This window comes from Aotus nancymaae, unplaced genomic scaffold (assembly GCF_030222135.1).
Source record: "Aotus nancymaae isolate 86718 unplaced genomic scaffold, 86718_ANA_hifiasm-v0.15.2.pri h1tg000108l, whole genome shotgun sequence".
NCBI lineage: Eukaryota > Metazoa > Chordata > Mammalia > Primates > Aotidae > Aotus > Aotus nancymaae.
In genome coordinates this window covers 29,048,141-29,063,034 of record NW_026988523.1, presented here as the reverse complement: position 1 = coordinate 29,063,034, position 14,894 = coordinate 29,048,141, and the positions used below count along the sequence as shown (strand labels likewise).

General features: G+C 40.4%; 1 long non-coding RNA gene across 1 annotated transcript; it reads left to right on the top strand.

Annotated features, from left to right (window-relative positions):
- The first annotated feature begins 8 nt into the window (after nt 1-8).
- LOC135272260 (uncharacterized) lies at nt 9-14,888 on the top strand. The gene is made up of 4 exons (XR_010340365.1): nt 9-120; nt 463-598; nt 1,916-2,028; nt 14,838-14,888. It is a non-coding gene; the product is annotated as an uncharacterized LOC135272260 (long non-coding RNA).
- Nucleotides 14,889-14,894: the final 6 nt, after the last annotated feature.

The following is a 14,894-nucleotide window of genomic DNA, read 5'->3' as shown; positions in this document are numbered from 1 at the left end:
GGGAAGAAGAGCCGCAGGTGCAGGAAGAAGAGCCGCAGGTGTGGAAGAAGAGCCACAGGTGCAAGAGGAAGAGCCGCAGGTGCGGAAGAGGAGCCGCAGGTTCGGGAAGAGGAGCCACAGGTGCGGAAGAAGAGCCGCAGGTGCAGAGGAGCCGCAAGTGCGGAAGAGGAGCCGCAGGTGCAGGCTGCTGATATGGGGCCTCTCACCAGGAAAATACAGATTAATGAAGACCTCATAAAGGTCCTTCAAAACTTTTTACAGATCATTGGAAATGTTCACATCTCAGATTACCTGTAGGGCATCTTCAGACACTATGCACACATTGAATCCCTTGCCCAGTGCTTATCAATATCCCACTTGAAAGTATAGGCGGACTGTCTCAAGAACATTTGTTCTCTGCTTGTCAACTGAATAATACTTTTATTACTATTTTCATGTTTACACTTACTTTTTGACTTCTAGGACCTGCAAATACAACTGGTTATCCTGAAGACATATCAGCTGTGGAACGCCTGACCCAGAAAGTATTACTTCTTTGGGAAACAGTTGCTTCAGTAGAATCCTAGGTCAAGAAATTTGAGGAAACCAAAGACAACAGGTAAGTCACTGGAATATAGACTCTCACTCTCTCTCTCTCTCTCTCACTCTCTCACTCTCACTCTCTCACTCTCACACTCTCACTCTCAATGTCTCTCTCTCTCTACGCGCGCACACACACACACACACACACACACACACACGGAGTCTCACTGTGTCACCCAAGCTCGAGTGCAGTGGTACGACCATGGCTCACTGCAGCCTCAAACTCTGGGGCTCAAGGCATCTTCCTGCCTCAGCCTCCTGAGTAGCTGGAGCTGCAGGTGCATACCACCACACCCGGCACAAACCTTGTTTTTCTACTGTGAAATAAACCATGGTATTGGTTTTTCATAAATGGTATTTCATCGGGAAACTGCTCTAAAGTTTCCTACTTTGATCGGTAGCAGCTATAGATGCCTCTTTCTGACGTGTGGTTCTGTAAAGAGCAGCAGTTCTTTTGGACACATAGCAATAGTTATCCCTCACACTCATACCTAAGTCATCTCCCTCTCAACTGAATCTTTCTCCTCTATCTGCATTTAACCATGTTCACATCTCTCCCAGTCTAAAAAAAGAGAAAGAAACCCCTGCCTTTGCCCCAACTTTATAGCTACAGCCCCGTTTAACCTTTCTTTTCCAACAGACTTATTTGCCTGTACTCCCTGTCTCCATTAGCATCTCTCTCACTAACTACTCAGGCTTTCAGCTCTACTTTAAACAGCTCTCTGTTGGTTATACATTGTCATAGCTTGTTATCTTTATAGCACTATTACACTCACAATGGCACACGTCTATGATTAATGAATGTTTTTTTCCTCCACTAGATAGTAGGCTTTCCCTTAGAATCTGGAACAGAGTCTTTCCCATAGAAGGTGCTCAATAAATATTTATTGAATGAATGAAGAATACTGATAACTCCTATTATATATGTTTCCCTCTTGCCTGTCCCGTTTCCCTCTTACTCCTTTCTCTTAGCTGCTTTCCTGAGCTTCCAGGTTCTCTCTCCTTTTTCTTCTTTTTGCTCCCATGTTTGAATTCCACCTTACAGGGTTTTAAAGATTAAAAAGATAGTGAATATGACATTGATTTGAAAACTATACAAAACTATCAAAAGCTTAAGTACTAAGATAGCGGACTTTTTAAGTCATAGTACATGCTAATGCATTTTCTTGCTTCTTGGGAAAACTATAAAATACTATCAAAAACTTAAAACTAAGATAGCGGGCTTTTTAAGTCATAGTACATGCTAATGCATTTTCTTGTTTCTCAGGATGAACTGTGGCTTCATGTCTCACTGTGCCATTTGTGTATTGCTTCTTCTCTCTTCTTTCCTCAGTTGCTGCTGATGCTAGAAGGACTAGTAGATGAACAGAGTCAGCTCAGTGAGGACTTAGAGGCAAAGAGACAGCTCTCTAGCAGTCTGGTGAAGTTCCATGCCCATCCAGAGAGGTAAGAGAATGGCTATTTTTTCCTTTTATTCTTTGTTGAAATTTTTATTTGTTTAACTATTGTGTTCTTTTTATGCCTTTTTTTATTCCTGAAGTGTAGATGCTTATGATACTGAACAGGGGATAAAAAACAGGGACAATTACTGGGGCTACCCATGTCGTCATTTGTTTTATGGATTGCTCTGAGCCTCAGTGTCAAAATCTTAAGTCAGGAATAGTGCCTGTTTCACACAGTGATTGCAGAGATTAAATGAGAACAGCGCTTTGGTGTCTAAAACAATGCCTTGCATATAGTCAGCACTCAATGTGTGTTCCTTTCCTTTTGTGATCCATGTCCTATTAAAGGCTGTTCTATTATAAAAGTAAGGCTACACCCTATCTCTACCGAAAATACAAAAATTCGCAGGGCATGGTAGTGTGCGCAGGTAGTCCCAGCTACTTGGAAGGCTGAGGCAAGAGAATCACTTGAACCCAGGAGGCGGAGGTTGCAGTGAGACAAGATCGCGCCACTGCGCTCCAGCCTGGTGACAGAGAGACTGTCTGTCTCCAAAAAAAAAAAAAAAAAGCCGGGCGCGGTGGCTCACGCCTGTAATCCCAGCACTTTGGGAGGCCGAGGCGGGTGGATCACGAGGTCAAGAGATCGAGACCATCTTGGTCAACACGGCGAAACCCCGTCTCTACTGAAAATACAAAAAATTAGCTGGGCATGGTGGCACGTGCCTGTAATCCCAGCTACTCAGGAGGCTGAGGCAGGAGAATTGCCTTAACCCAGGAGGTGGAGGTTGCGGTGAGCCGAGATCGCGCCATTGCACTCCAGCCTGGGTAACAAGAGCGAAACTCCGTCTCCTAAAAAAAAAAAAAAAAAAGTCGGGCTATAAAGGGCACTGATATTTATTTAATATCATTGAAGAAAATATATTAATTCGGATGGCTAATATCACCCTGAGACCACCGAGAGCCATCATGATGAATACATTTTGTTCTACCTCTTGATTTTTGTTCATATATATGATACCTCTCTGGATCATTTTATATTCCTTTCATTTCTTTTCCTCATTTTGCCTTCTATTTTAGCACCTTTTTTTTTTTTGCCTCCCTTGCCCCAGACTTGGAGCTCTTTTGAAGTTGGGAGCAGGTCTCTTGTTCATCTTTGTATCTTGCATTCTTTATCTACTGGTATCTAGCCAGATGTTTTGCATATGATAAGCACCCAATACACCTAAAGATTGTATTAAGCCTGGGTGGATTTTGGATAGATGGAGTAGAAGGAAGAAGAAATCCAGATCAAGGATGCAGCAGGAATGTGTTAGTTTCCTGTTGCTTCTCTAACAAATTATCACAAACAGTGGCTAAAAAAACACAGACTTATGATTTTATAGTTCTAGAGATCAGAAGTCTGAAATTAGGTCTAACATGGCTCAAATTAAAGTGTTGACAGGGCCATGTTTCTTTTTCTTTTTCTTTTTTTTTTTTTTGAAGAAAGAAAAAAAGAATGAAGAAGAGGAAGAAAAAGGAAGAGAAAGAGAGAGAGAGAATGGGAGTATTGCTTTCTTGCCCAGGCTAGAATGCAGTTTAGTAATGGGTATTGAAAACCTCTTTTATACCAATAATTATACTTAATGATGTAGACAGGAAGGAATAAGGGAAGAAAATAACAAACAAGCAGCCAACCAATATTTCATTTAAACCTATGAAATGCTATGTGATTACTGAGGAGTGATTTACTTCCAATTATGTAGTCACTTTTGGAATAGGTGTGAGGTGGTAATGTATATTTTGTGTATTTGAAGTGGAGAGTTCTGTAAATGTTTATGAAGTTTACTTGTTCCGGGTCTGAGTTCAAGTCCTGGATGTCCTTGTTAATTTTCTGTCTTGTTGATCTATAGAATTGTTAGCTCTTCTTGTTACATTGATCCTTTTGCCATTATGTAATGTCCTTCTTTGCCTCTTTTGATCTTTGTTGCTTTAAAGTCTACTTTATCAGAGGCGAGAATTGCATCTCTTGCATTTTATTTATTTGTTTATTTTTACTCTCTTGTTTGGTTGGTAAATCTTCCTCCTCCTCTTTGTTTTGAGTCTTTGTGTATCGTTGCATGTGAGATGGGTCTGGATGCAGCATACCCATGGGTTTTGGCTTTTTATCCAATTAGAATTTATGTAAGTTTAATACTGCCATTTGATGCTAGCTGTATGTTGCCCATTAGTTGGTGTAAACTTTTCATTGTATTAATGCTCTTTGCTTTTTGATATATTTTTGGAAAGGCTGATATTGGTTGTTCCTTTATATATAGTGCTTCTTTCAGAAGCTCTTGTAAAGCAGGCCTGGTGGTGGCGAAGTCTCTAAGTGCCTGTTTGTTTGCAAAAGATTTAATTTTTCCTTCGTTTGTAAAGCTTAGTTTGGCTGGATATGAAATTCTGGGTTGAAAGTTCTTTTCTTTAAGGATGTTAAATATTGGCCCCCACTCTTTTCTGGCTTGTGGGATTTCTGCTGAGAGATCTGCTGTAAGTCTGATAGGTTTCCCTTTGTGGGTAACCTGACCTTTCTCTCTGGCTGCCCTTAGTATTTTCTCCTTCATTTCAACCCTAATAAATCTGGCGATTATGTGCCTTGGGGTTGGTCTTCTTGAAGAATATCTTTGTGGTGGTCTCTGTATTACCTGGCGTTGAATATTAGATAAATAAATCAATAACTAAGCAACCCCTCTGGTGGCTCATGTTTTTAATGCCCCGCCCATTGGGAGCCTGAGCCGGCTATATTACCTGAGGTCAGGACATCAAGACCAGCCTGGCCAAGATGGTGAAAGAATCCCTGTCTCTATTTAAAAAAATAATAAGATGAAAATTGAATAAGTTGAATATTACCCTGCCTTGCTAGGTTGGAAAAGTTTTCCTGAATGATATCCTGAAGAGTATTTTCCAACTTGGATTCATTCTCTTCATCACATTCAGGTACTCCTATCAAACGTAAATTAGGTCTTTTCACATAGTCCCATATTTCCTGGAGACTTTGCTCATTCCTTTTTATCCTTTTTTCTCCATTCTTGTCTTCTCGTTTCATTTCACTAAGCTGGTCCTCGACATCTGATATCCTTTCTTCTGCTTGATCAATTCGACTGTTTAAACTTGTGCATACTTCGTGAAGTTCTCGTGTTGTGTTTTTCAGCTCCATCAATTCACTTATATTCCTCTCTAAATTGTCCATTCTCGTTAACATTTCATCAAATCTTCTTTCAAGGTTCTTAGTTTCTTTGCATTGGGTTAGAACAAGTTCTTTTAATTCACAGAAGTTTCTTATCACGCACCTTTTGAAACCTGCTTCTGTTATTGGAACACACTCGTTCTCCATTAATCCTTGTTCCATTAACTGATGAGGAATTGTGATCCCCTGTAGAGGGAGAGGCATTCTGATTTTGAGTATTCTCTGCCTTTTTAGGCTGATTTCTTCCCTTCATTATGTATTTATCCCTCTGTCGTCTTTGTAATTACCGACTTTCTAACTAGGTCTCTGAGTGGACGTCCAACTTGTTGATTTCCAGCGCCAAAATCTAAGCAATCCACTGCGCCGGCCAAAACAGCGGTGTTAAGATTGATGGTGCTTTTCTGCCCGGGAATCTCCGGACTCTACACCAAGAACTACTGCGCTGAGGTGTGAGCAAAACCGCCGCGCCGGCCACAAGAGTCGCCCTGGCTACCCGTGGGGCTCCTCTGCTGGGAATCTCTTGGTCCATGAGCAACAAAAACTCGTCTGAAAGTGTGGCGTCCTCTCGTTCTCTGTGCTTTCACTGGGAGCTACGAGCCTGAGCTGCTAATGATCAGCCATCTTCTTTAGTGCCTTTTCATTTATTTTTTACTATTCAGCAGTTTTCTAATTTATTGTTGGGCTTTAACAATGTTTTCTTTGTACCAGGAAAATGAAGGCAGACGTAAGGTATGATAGGACCAGTTGATTTTGTGACTTTTTTTTTTTTTTTCAGAAAAGCAATTTATTAGAAATAGAGACAGAGGTTCCGGATAAGTTTGGGGTTTTTTTGAGATGGAGTCTTGCTATTTTGCCGACGCTGGAAACTGGTGGCACAATCTCGGCTTACTGCAACCACTGCCTCCCAGGTTCAAGTGATTCTCCTGTCTCAGCCTCCTCAGTAGCTGGGATTACAGGGCCATGCCACCATGCCTGGCTAACGTTTGTATTTATATTTATTTACTTATTTATTTGTATATTTTGAGACAGGCTTGGATTTATGCAGGCTTGCATTTATTCATTTTCTTAACTATGTATATAATGATTTAGAGGCTGTCTCGCATTTCTTGATGGATTGATTGATTGATTGATTAATTTTAGACAGATTCTTGCTCTCACCAGACTGGAGTGCAGTGGCACAATCCTGGCTCACTGCAACCTCCTCCAAAGCGGTTCAAGCGATTCTTCCGCCTCGGCCTCCCTTGTAGCTGGGAACCCAGGTGCGTGCCACCACACCCAGCTAATATTTTTGTATTTTTAGACTGGGTTTCTCCATGTTGGACAGAATGGTCTCAATCTCTTGACCTCGTGATCCAACCATCTCGGCCTCCCAAAGTGCTGGGATTACAGGACTGAGCCATCTCGCCCGGCCTTTATTTATTTATTTACATAATTATTGATTTATTTCCTTAGAGGCAGGAAGGCCGGCTTGCTTTTATTTATTTATATTTTTATTTATTTATTTAATTATTTTCATCTTATTATTTTTTTAAATAGAGACAGGGATTCTTTCACCATCTTGGCCAGGCTGGTCTTGATGTCCTGACCTCAGGTAATATAGCCGGCTCAGGCTCCCAATGGGCGGGGCATTAAAAACATGAGCCACCAGAGGGGTTGCTTAGTTACTGATTTATTTACCTATCTATTAATCGATCTATTTAGAGGGAGACTTGCGTTTATTTATTTATTTATTTGCTGATGTACTTATGGAGAAGCAGGTCGAATTTACTTATTTATTTATTTATTTATATATTTGGAGGCAGGCTTGGATTTATGTATTTATCTATCTAGCTATCTAATTATTTAGAGGCAGGCTCACATTTACTCATTTGTTTTATTTAGACCCAGGCTCACAACATGATTTTTATACTTACGTGTTTGTGTGCAGGCTTGCATTTATTCATTTTCTTAACTATCTGTATAATACTTTAGAGGCAGTCTCGCATGTATTTACTTACTTATTTATTTATTTTGGAGGGAGTCTTGCTCTGTCACCAGGCTGGAGTGCACTGGCCCAGTCTTGGCTTATTGTGACCTCCACCCTCTGGGTTCAAGCGATTCTTCTTCCTCAACCTCTGGAGTATCTGGGAGCACAGGCGAGTGCCACTGTGCCTGGCTAACATTTTTGTATTTTTAGTAGAGATGGGGTTTCACCATGTCGGCCAGGATGGTCTCGATCTCTTGACCTCGTGATCTGCGCATCTTAGCCTCTCAAGGTGCTGGGATTACAGGTTTTAGCCACTGCACCCGGCCTTTATTTATTTATTTATTTACTTAGTTGGCAGGCAGGCCGTGTTGCATTTATTAATTTATATAAATCTATATTTATTTATTTAATCATTTTCACCTTACTATTTTCTTAAATAGAGACGGGGTTCCTTTCACCATCTTGGCCAGGTTGGTCTCTATGTCCTGACCTCAGGTGATGTACCTGGCTCAGGCTCCAAATGGGCAGGGGATTAAAATCATGAGCCATCAAGCGGGGCTATTTATTTATTGATTTATTTATCTGTCTACCAATCAATTTATTTAAAGGCAAGCTTGCATTTATTTATTTATTTACTGACGTATTATGGAGAAGCAGATTGCATTTAGTTATTTCTATATTTATTTACTTATTTATTTATTTATATATTTTGAAGCAGGCTTGGAATGATGTATTTATCTAGCTATCTAATTATTTAGAGACAGCCTGACATTTACTCATTTATTTATTTAGACCCAGGCTCGCAACATTTATTTATATACTTATGTATTAGTGTGCAGCCTTGCATTTATTTATTTACTTATCTATCGATATAATGATTTAGAGACTGACTTGCATTGATTTACTTAGATGCAGGCTCGGATTTATTTATTGATTGATTGATTTGTTTTAGACGGAGTCTTGCTCTGTCACCAGGCTGGAGTGCAGTTGTGCAATCTTGGCTCACTGCAACGTCTGCCTCCTGGGTTCAAGCGATACTTCCGCCTCAGCCTCCCGAGCAGTTGAGACCACAGGTGTTTGCCACCATGCCTGGCTAGTATTTTTGTATTTTTAGTAGAGACGACGTTTCACCATGTTGACCAGAATGGTCTCAATCTCTTGACCTTGTGATCCGCCTGTCTTGGCCTCCCAAAGTGATGGGATTACAGGCGGGAACCACTGAGCCCAGCCTTTATTTACTTACTTACTTATTTATTTACTTACAAGCAGGCAGGCCATCTTGCATTTATTTATTTATATATATATATATATTTATTTAATTATTTTCACCTTATTGTTTTTAAAATAGAGACAGGGTTTCTTTCACCATCTTGGCCAGGCTGGTATCGATGTACTGACCTCAGGTGATATACCCGGCTCAGGCTCCCAATTGGTGGGGGATTAAAAGCATGAGCCCCCAAGGGGGGCTATTTATTTATTGATTTATGTATCTATCTATTAATTGTTATATTTAGAGGCAGACTTGCATTTATTTATTGACATACTTATGAAGAAGCAGGTGGCATTTAATTATGTATATATTTGGAGGCAGGCTTGGATTTCTGTATTTATCTATCTAGCTATCTAATTATTTAGAGTCAGGCTCACATTTACTCATTTATTTGTTTAGACCCAGGCTTGCAACATTTATTTATATACTTACGTATTAGTGTGCAGCCTTGCATTTATTCATTTACTTACCTATCTGTATAATGATTTAGAGGCAGGCTTGCATTTATTTACATAGATGCAGGCTCTGATTGATTGATTGATTGATTGATTGATTGATTTTAGACAGAGTCTTGCTGTGTCACCAGGCTGGAGTGCTTTTGTGCAATCTTGGCTCACTGCAACTTCCGCCTCCTGGGTTCAAGCGATTCTTCCGCCTCAGCCTCCCGAGTAGCTGGGACCACAGGTGTGTGCCAACAGGCCTGGCTAATAATTTTGTATTTTTAGTAGGGACGAGGTTTCACCATGTTGGCCAGAATGGTCTTGACCTCTTGACCTCGTGATCTGCCTGTCTCGGCCCCTCAAAGTGCTGGGATTACAGGCATGAGCCACCACACCCGGCCTTTCTTTACTTACTTACTTTTCTTTATTTACTTACTTATTTATTTATTTACTTAGAGGTAGGCAGGCCATCTGACATTTATATATATATGTGTGTGTATATATATATGTGTTTATTTATTTAATTATTTTCACCTTATTATATTTTAAATAGAGACAGGGTTTCTTTCACCATCTTGGCCAGGCTGGTCTCGATGTCATGACCTCCGGTGATATAGCCAGCTCAGGCTCCCAATGGGCGAGGGATTAGAAACAGGAGACACCAAGTGGGGCTGCTTATTTATGGATTTATTTATCTATCAATTAATTGATTTACTTAGAGGCAGACTTGCATTTATTTATTTATTTGCTGATGTACTTATGGAGAAGCGGGGCTAATTATATATTTGGAGGCAGGCTCAGATTTATGTATTTATCTGTCTAGCTATCTAATTATTTAGAGGCGGGCTCATGTTTACTCGTTTATTTTATTTAGACCCAGGCTCACAACATTATTTTTATACTTACGTATTTGTGTGCAGGCTTGCATTTATTCATTTTCCTAACTATAATGATTTAGAGGCAGTCTTGCATTTATTTACTTATTTGTTTATTTACTTATTTGCTTTTTATTTTCTTTTTTTCTTTTTCTTATTTTTAAAGACGGGGTTTCACCATGTTGGTCAGTCAGGTCTTGAACTCCGGACCTCAGGTGATCCGCCCGCCTTGGCCTCCAAAGTGTTTGGATTACAGGTGGGAGCCACTGCGCCGGGCCAATTTCTTTATTTATTTTAGACAGAGTCTTGCTCTGTCACCAGGCTGGAGTGCACTGGCCCAATCTTGGCTTACTGCAGCCTCCGCCTCCTGGGTTCAAGCGATTCTTCCTCCTTAGCCTCCGGAGTATCTGGGACCACAGGCGAGTGCCACCGCGCCTGGCTAATATTTTTGTATTTTTAGTAGAGATGGGGTTTCACCATGTCGGCCAGGATGGTCTTGATCTCTTGACCTCGTGACCCAGCAAGGTGCTGGGATTACAGGCTTTAGCCGCTGCACCCGGCCTTTATTTATTTATTTACTTAATTTAGACCCAGGCTCACAATATTGTTTTTATACTTATGTATTTGTGTGCAGGCTTGCTTTTATTCATTTTCTTAACTGTCTGTATAATGATTTAGAGGCAGTCTTGCATTTATTTACTCATTTATAATTTGTTTGTTTGTTTATTTATCTTAGAGGGAGTCTTGCTCTGTCACCAGGCTGGAGTGCACTGGCCCAATTTTGGCTTACTGCAACCTCCGCCTCCTGAGTTCAAGCGATTCTTCCTCCTCAGCCTCCAGAGTATCTGGGATCGCAGGCGAGTGCCACCGTGCCTGGCTAATATTTTTGTATTTTTAGTGGAGACAGGGTTTCACCATGTCGGCCAGGATGGTCTCGATCTCTTGACTTTGCGATCCGCCCATCTCGGCCTTCCAAAGTGCTGGGATTACAGGACTGAGCCATCTCGCCCAGCCTTTCTTTATTTATTTGCCTAATTACTGATTTATTTACTTAGAGGCTGGCAGGCTGTCTTGCATTTATGTATTTATATTTTTATTTATTTATTTAATAATTTTCACCTTATTGTTTTTTTAAATAGAGATAGGGATTCTTTCACCATCTTGGCCAGGCTGATCTCGATGTCCTGACCTCAGGTGATATAGCCGGCTCAGGCTCCCAGTGGGTGGGGGATTAGAAACATGAGCCACCAAGTGGGGCTGCTTATTTATGGATTTATTTATCTATCTATTAATTGATTTATTTAGACGCAGACTTGCATTATTTATTTGTTTGCTGATGTATTTATGGGGAAGCAGGTCGAATTTACTTATTTATTTATTTTTATATTTGGAGGCAGGCTTGGATTTATGTATTTATCTAGCTAGCTATCTAATTATTTAGAGGCAGGCTCACGTTTACTCATTTATTTTATTCAGACTTAGGCTCACAACATTATTTTTATACTTATGTATTTGTGTGCAGGCTTACATTTATTCATTTTCTTAACTATAGTGATTTAGAGGCACTCTTGCATTTATTTACTTATTTCCTTTTTTTTCTTTTTCTTTTTTTTATTGTTTTTTGAAGACAGGGTTTCACCATGTTGGTCAGTCAGGTCTTGAACTCCCGACCTCAGGTGATCCGCCCGACTTGGCTTCCCAAGGTGCTGGGATTACAGACTTTAGCCACTGCACCCACCTTTGTTTATTTATTTACTGAATTACTTATTTATTTACTTAGTGGCAGGCATGCCGTCTTGCATTTATTTATATATATAAATCTATATTTATTTATTTCATTATTTTTGTCTTACTACTTTTTTTAAATAGAGACAGGGTTTTCTTTTTAAAGAGAACCTTTGCCAGGCTGGTCTCAATGTCCTCACCTTAGGTGATATGCCCAGCTCAGGCTCCAAATGGGCGGGGGATTAAAAGCATGAGCCACCAAGCAGGGCTATTTATTTATTGATTTCTTTATCTATGTATGAATCGATTTATTTAGAGGCAAACTTGCATTTATTTATTTATTTACTGACATACTTACGGAGAAGCAGGTGGCATTTAGTTATTTCTATATTTATTTACTTTATTTGTGTATTTTGAGGCAGGCTTGGATTGATGTATTTATCTATCTAGCTATCTAATTATTTAGAGGCAGCCTGACATTTACTCATTTATTTATTTAGACCCAGGCTCGCAACCTTTATTTATATACATATGTATTAGTGTGCAGCCTTGCATTTGTTTATTTACTTATCTATCTGTTTAATGATTTAGAGGCAGGCTTGCATTTATTAACTTAGATGCAGGCTCGCATTTATTTATTATTTATTTACTTATTTATTTAAAACGGAGTCTTCTCTGTCACCAGGCTGGAGTGCAGTTGTGCAGTCTTGGCTCACTGCAGCCTCCACCTCCTGGGTTCAAGCAATTCTTCTGCCTCAGCCTCCCGAGTAGCTGGGACCACAGGCACGTGCCACCACTCCTGGCTAATATTTTTCTATTTTTAGTAGAGACGAGGTTTCACCATGTTGGCCAGAATGGTCTCGATCTCTTGACCTCGTCATCTGCCTGTCTCGGCCTCCAAAAGTGCTGGGATTACAGGCGTGAGCCACTGCACCCTGCCTTTATTTATTTACTTACTTATTTATTTGTTTACTTAGAGGCAGGCAGACCATCTTGCATTTATTTATTTGTGTATATACATATATATATATATATATATATTTTTTTTTTTTAATTAATTATTTTCACCTTATTATTTTTTAAATAGAGACAGGGTTTCTTTCGCCATCTTGGCCAGACTGGTCTCGATGTCCTGACCTCAGGTAATATACCCTCCTCAGGCTTCCAGTTGATGGGGGATTAAAAGCATGAGTCTCCAAGTGGGGCTATTTATTTATTGATTTATGTATCTATCTATCGATTTATTTAGAGGCAGACTTACATTTATTTATTTATTTACTTATGTACTTATGGAGAAGCAGGTAGCAATTATTTATATATTTGGAGGCAGGCTTGGATTTATGTATTTATCTGTGTAACTATGTAATTATTTAGAGGCAGGCTCACATTTACTCATTTATTTATTTAAACCCAGGCTGGCTACATTTATTTATATACTTATGTATTTGTGTGCAGGCTTGCATTTATTCATTTCCTTAACTATCTATATAATGATTTAGAGGCTGTCTCGCATTTGTTGATGAATTGATTGTTTGATTGATTGATTTTCAACGGATTCTTGCTCTCTCACGAGGCTGGAGTGCAGTGGCGCAATCCTGGCTCCCTGCAACCTCCCTCTCTTTGGTTCAAGTGATTCCTCCGCTTCAGCCTCCCTTGTAGCTGGGACTCCAGGCGCGTGCCACCACATCCGGCTAATATTTTTGTATTTTTAATAGAGACCGGGTTTCTCCATGTTGGCCAGGATGGTCTCACTCTCTTGACCTCGTGATCCAACCGTCTCGGCCTCCCAAAGTGCTGGGATTACAGGCGTGAGCCACCGCGCCCGGCCAGAAACCAGAAATTTCATTTAACAAGTTACTTGTAATGACAGTCACTAATCGCAAATGTAGAATTGAATAATTTAAGTAGATTATGAATTTTGCAGCCATCGGCCGGGCGTGGTGGCTCACGCCTGTAATCCAAGCACTTTGGAGGCCAAGGTGGGTGGATCACCTGAGGTCAAGAGTTCAAGAACAGCCTGACCAACATGGTGAAACCTCGTCTTTAAAAAATATATACATATTAAAAAAAAAAAAAGAATTTTGCAGCCATCACCTCAGTCCCCTCTTAGAATACGTTTCTTACCTCCCCAGGTTCCGCAGAGCCTCTTTGCAGTCATTTTCCAATCCCTGGTCACCACAACAGAGCCTGAACAAAATAAAACATTTGGAAAACAGACAACATTAAATTTAATCATTTATTAGATTGGAATTTTATATAATGGACCATTGTCTTACTCTTGTGGCAACCAGAGGAGATATTTTATTCTAAGGACTTTCTTTGGGGGAACTTAATAGTCCTGTTTATTGCTCTCCTTGAATTGGTTCATCTGTGCTGGTGACAAATAGTTGCTATCAAACCTTGTCTGGTGAGCACAAGCGAAAGAGCTAAAAGAAAATCTCCTATTAGAAATGCAGATGATGAATTTGAAGATAATGTTATGCCGAGATAAGTTTATTTATTTATTTATTTATTTATTTATTTATTTTTTTGAGACAGAGTCTCACTCCGTCACCAGGCACCAGGCTGGAGTGCAGTGGCGCGACCTCGGCTCACTGCAACCTCTGCCTCCTGGGTTCAAGCAATTCTCCTGTCTCAGCCTCCCGAGTGGCTGGGATTACAGACATGCACCACCATGCCAAGGTAATTTTGTATTTTTAGTAGAGATGGAGTTTCTCCATGTTGGTCAGGCTGGTCTTGAACTCCCAACCTCAGTTGATCTGCCCGCCTCGGCCTCCCAGAGTGTTGGGATTACAGGTGTGAGCCACCATGCTGGAGTGCTATGTGCAGTCTCAGCTCACTGCAACTTCTAGCTCTAGGGTTCAAGTGATTCTTGTGCTTCAGGCTTTCGAGTTGCTGGGACTATAGGCATGCACCACCATGCCCAGCTAATTTTTTATTTTTAGTAGAGACAGAGTTTTTCCATGTTGGTCAGGCTGGTCTCGAGCTCTCAACCTCAGGTGATCCACCCACCTTAGCCTCCCAAAGTGCTGGAATTACATGCGTGAGCCACCACACGTGGCTGGGAGTTAAGTATTTTACCATCTTTTTTCTTTCAGAAATTGGGTTGGTAACACTGAGGAGACACTTCTTACCTGCATGAAATGCCCTTCATTATCTTCTTCAAGTTGCAAGGGCTCTGGAACAGCCCTTGCAGAGCCCTATTCTTGTTTCGTTTTCTCTTGCATTACTGGCTGATAGTGATATGATATGCAAAAGCATTTGCCTCCGTGTTAAAATATAAACATGGCAGATATTGTTTCCTCTATTTACATTTGGAACTTTCTCCTCTACAGTCCATGATGGCTGTGCAAGAAGAAGAGCTGCAGGTGCGGGAAGAAGAGCCGCAGGTG